Source organism: Nymphalis io, chromosome 3, assembly GCF_905147045.1.
Source record: "Nymphalis io chromosome 3, ilAglIoxx1.1, whole genome shotgun sequence".
Taxonomy (NCBI): domain Eukaryota; kingdom Metazoa; phylum Arthropoda; class Insecta; order Lepidoptera; family Nymphalidae; genus Nymphalis; species Nymphalis io.
Genome location: NC_065890.1, coordinates 2,082,378 through 2,087,301, shown reverse-complemented (window position 1 = coordinate 2,087,301; position 4,924 = coordinate 2,082,378). Strand labels below are relative to the sequence as shown.

At 30.8% G+C, this 4,924-nt stretch overlaps 1 non-coding gene across 1 annotated transcript; it reads right to left on the bottom strand.

Moving 5' to 3' along the window:
• Positions 1–1,114: 1,114 nt before the first annotated feature.
• Positions 1,115–1,188, bottom strand: Trnai-aau (transfer RNA isoleucine (anticodon AAU)). The gene has a single exon. It is a non-coding gene; the product is annotated as a tRNA-Ile (tRNA).
• Between the last annotated feature and the right edge of the window lie 3,736 nt (positions 1,189–4,924).

The window sequence follows — 4,924 nt, the reverse complement described above, 5'->3', positions numbered from 1 at the left end:
TACTCACCCAGACTAGCCTGCACAAATCCCTACCATCAGGTAAATACTAATAATCTTATCATAAGTATAAAGTAATTCCTATGAATGTACATATTTATCTTATGACCAATACCCAGGGGTATTACAGGTTTGCAATTAAGAAACATAGGCTATGTTTAGTCCAATAACCAAAGGGCAATGGCACCGGTGGGGTGGGGAACAAAGAGCCATGGCTGATGGCGGTATATCACTGGTTGCAATACCCTAAACAAAGGTAACTCTTGGCCCCTCTTCTGTCAATGCCAAATTCTCACCATCAGTTATGTCTCATGTTATCCACTTTTTTAATTATTTCATCAATATAATAGTCATAGGCACAATTTATTACACATCAATCTTATCAACGACCACTAATGGCGTGCAGTGGGCGGAGAGCGCAGGTCACGACATCTGACTCTAGATAACTAACTGGTTTAAACTGGATTCTTGTACTGTAAGCACTAATTTTACATCACGTTATAGTTCTCATTTACTTATTTATTGTAATGTTGTGTTAAAAATTTCTCATCGTAAGCATGATTGTGTTATCACTGGCCGTCTTATTTTTAACCAAACAAATAATTATATTGTTTTTATCCGTAAATATCGTAAAATTAATTGACCATTATTAGAATATATTATGATATAGAGTTTAATTTCTTAGATTAGAATTGGTAGCTGACAAGAATTGCTATCATTCCAAGTGGTCATGATTTTGCTGTTCTACAGTAGCAATTTTTAATTATGATTTGTATATACCTATTTATTTAAGTCAATGTAAATAATTGTTATATAGATAAATATGTTATAATATCAGATAATATGATATCAGTCTATATTACTTTTTATCATTTACCGGTTTAGCTTGGTTTTGACTAGGATGTTGAGTTATTATCACCAGTTCGATAAAAAGTGATGTTATCAAATCAATTTCTTTTTAACAGATAATTTTTTGTCAATTAGTAACAAGATTTGAATAACTTCGTCTTGTTTCCAAGGAAAAATTAGATTATTATTATTAGTATCGATATTTACATATTTCAGTATTTCTAGCAGTCCATGGTGTTTTAAAAAATATATGTTATAAAATATAAAGTGGCCCATGAGGGGATCGAACCCGCGACCTTCGCGTTATTAGCACGACGCTCTAACCAACTGAGCTAATGGGCCGCTGTGACTTTTGTTGAAAATAAGAATTGTTTTCTAAATACGATAAGTATTCTTTTAAGGTAATGTAGTGGATAAACTAACATTTCACAACTATTTTGTTTATTGCAACTTCAATATATGTTATTATTCAAGTAATTTTATCAAGAATTGCGTTTTGCTCTACAAACTTATTAACTTAAGTAAAGTAAGTTAAAATATTATTATAAGGCTAGGTTTAGCCTTGGTTTCGGCTCATAGTAAGTAAATTAAATAAATATTTTTTGCTTTTTAAGGTTTTATTATATAAGAAATTCATTCAAAACATTTCAGCATTTCAACGTATAAAAATATCTTTGATTTATATTTTATCTGTAAAAACATTTCTAAATCCTTTTTAAATGAACAAAGTTTTAATCATCATATAAGGGCCAGTTTGTGAGCTATTTTCTTCTTTTCATCTAGCTATTAAGGATTTTTTAAATCTGTATTACTATAAATGATATTCACTATTTTTTTTTTACTTAAAACAGCACAATAAGAACTTTAAAAATGATATCATAACTTATATAAAAGTTAGACTTCCCGAGTTTCCAATATAATATTGTAAAAACAAAATAGAGAAACCTTTATGAATATTTCTAGGATAACGATATATCATGTAGTAAAATACTCTTATTATTTACTTGTTAGACGATACGAAAGTAAAGCCAAGAATCAAGGATCTAATTTTGAAAAAGTTTTCCGAAAATTAAATATCTATTTTTTATACTTTCAAATAGGCAAATGTATTGCTCTATTGAGCTTTGTTTCCCATTTTTTAATCTGTCTTCTATTTAAAACTATTTCTAAAACTTTCCTCTTGGAAAAAAGTCAGGTATTGCATCATTGGCAAGTAATCAATTTAAGTATTATTAATTTTAACACGCCACCGCAATTACAAGTCAAAAGGAGAACGTGATTATGAGGCTTGAGTATTTTAAGTCGTTAATATAAATAACCATGTGTAATAATGCCGTTCATTATTTCAAATGTACATATAACCAAATTGATCGTAGCATTTGTTGTAACTCGCAATTAATATTCATAGGTATGTTCTGGAATGAAACCTAAGCGTTGATAAGATTGGCAACATTGTTTGTATTGCGCAAAATTTTAATGTTTGTTAAATCGTTTATATTATCTTATTAAGTACATATGCACTTATTTACAGTTCATTTGTTAGCGAATATTCGAAAAATATGCTTATTATTATTAACAACTAAGTAGGTACGTATTTAAAAGATGTTTTCAATTAAATTTATTTTTTTATTATTTTGGCCTTAAATAAGTTAACCTTAGCTATACGTTTAAAAGGTCAAAAAAGATTAAAAATGTAGTGTTATTTAGGTATTTATTATATTATAGACTTACAAAAATAATCGTAAATATGTAATATAAAAATGCCTAATGATGTAAAACCTATAAACGGCGTTACCTTTTCTATAACTGAGGTACTTTTGAAAAAAAACAAGCATATTCTACATATACGGTACGTACGTCACAAATGTAGGTAATCTTTAGTTTTGCGCAGTTAATAAATACTATCTACTTATATTTATTTATCGTTTTTAGGTAGATAGTTGCTTATAATGTATATTAAAATATATCAGTGTCAGTAACAGCCTGTTAATGTCCCACTGCTGGGCTAAAGTCTCCTCTCCCTTTTTGAGGAGAAGGTTTGGAGCTTACTCCACCACGCTGCTCCAATGCGGGTTGGTAAAATACACACGTGGCAGAATTTCAATGAAATTAGACACATGCAGGTTCCCTCACGACTTTTTCCTTCACCGTCAAGCACGAGATGAGTTATATCATCGGTTAACATTCACGCGTTCTAACCACTAGGCCATCTCGGCATATTACATCTTTCTAAAGGTATTAAAATATATACTCAAACCTAAATGTTATGAAATCTTCTTTGTTTAAAAGTAAAAAAAAAATCTAAGCGATTGTTTCAATCTATTTTGAATAAAACCATCACAATTATTTCTTGATTAAGAATATTATATCTTACTTGATAGAAGTATTGTTATTTTAAGTATATCGTAATTTCGTTAAACGTAGACGTAAATAATTACAAAATTACTATGAGCAAATAAAATAATTATAGTATTCCATTCATCTACAGCGACAAAAAATGATTTTCTGTTCTCGAAGAAATTAAAAGTATTCGCATATTATGAAATAACACGAAAATAAATTTATTTACATTTACGGAATGAGTACCAAACAAACAGTGGCATGACCCTTGATTCAATATAGACACGTTATCTCATGTTGACATTCGCCAATCTTTATGCCATGAGGCATTTGCGTAAGCGCATGTCTAATCTATCACCACCTTGCGATGACCGCTCTACTTCTATGAAACGATTCGGCTATTATCGTCGCTGTATTGGGTGGGAAGAATGTGGGAGGTCAATGCGACTGGTCGCTGTTATCATCGTAGTAGTCGTCGTGGGAGCTCGGTAGTACTCTAGGCATCAGTCGACGGCGGATCGTCGTCGGCTCAACACCTTATAGGAGGGTTTCGCACATTTTAACTAAAGAAAATTGCTTATAAAATCAAATAGACACCTGAATACAATACAAATAAAATAGACTTAGGAAATTATATTAAAAAAATATTTATTACAATTAGTAAAAGCAATATATGATATCTGTAATTGAAAAAAAAAATCTTGATAACATCGAATTGAAATAAGTTAGTTGCAAGCCTTCTAGAGAAAATGATATCTTTAAAAACAAAAATATTATAGTTTGGTTTTTTTTATCGCTATGGGCGAGCATAAGTTTAATTAATGTACCTATCAGACTTACTCTAATTATCGTGAGCATATATTAATGATAAAATGACTCTCGTCACAACACTTAGTTACAGAACAGATAATGCAAGAGTACGACGAAATTGTTCACGACACATGCGTGTGAGACTGTTATCCAATATGGCGTCTGAGCAAAACAAAGCCACGCGAGGCGCGCGTGGACGCAGCACGGTTTAAAAATAGAACGCACTGCGCTAAAAGTAAACGACCAGATTAACAAAAACTACCACTCCCGTCTTGTTTTGTAAAAAAAACAATCAAGCGGGGGACAAGTGTGAGTTCATTGGGGTCAAGGCTGGTTGGTTGCTTTTCGCGCCTCCGCAAAGGACCACGCCCTACTGTTTTCAATGCGCCTGGCGTTTTATATATCGAATAGTTGGCAGTGTTTTGATTGTGAATATTTTTTAACAGTTGCTGCGCAATTAATAACGATAGTTGATTTAATTTATCGGATACATATTTATAAAAAACTCGAAGAGCGTTGAGGTTTATTTTTTTTCGTTTCTATTATCTGTGTGTAGAGAGGTTTTCTACAAAACATTGTTTTAAAAAAATAATTAAAAAACAAAAATGATTAAACTCGACAATTTTTATGATACCTATCTAGTTTGCGATATATATTCAAACAGAAATTTATAAATACTGATACAATTTTCAGTTTTTGTTACAATATATATATAGATTCTTTGTTGCCTCATGTTCTTGTTTACAATTAAGGGTTACGTACCCAATAGTAACAAAACCTTATGTTTACAAGATACTTGTTTGACATTGCGCGAATACATAATAACAAGAAAAACAAAAAACATATATAGATATGCAATATGTACTTAAGAAGTTTAAAAGAGTTATATTTTATTCGATTCAGTGGTATGGTTAAGCGTCAGTAGCGC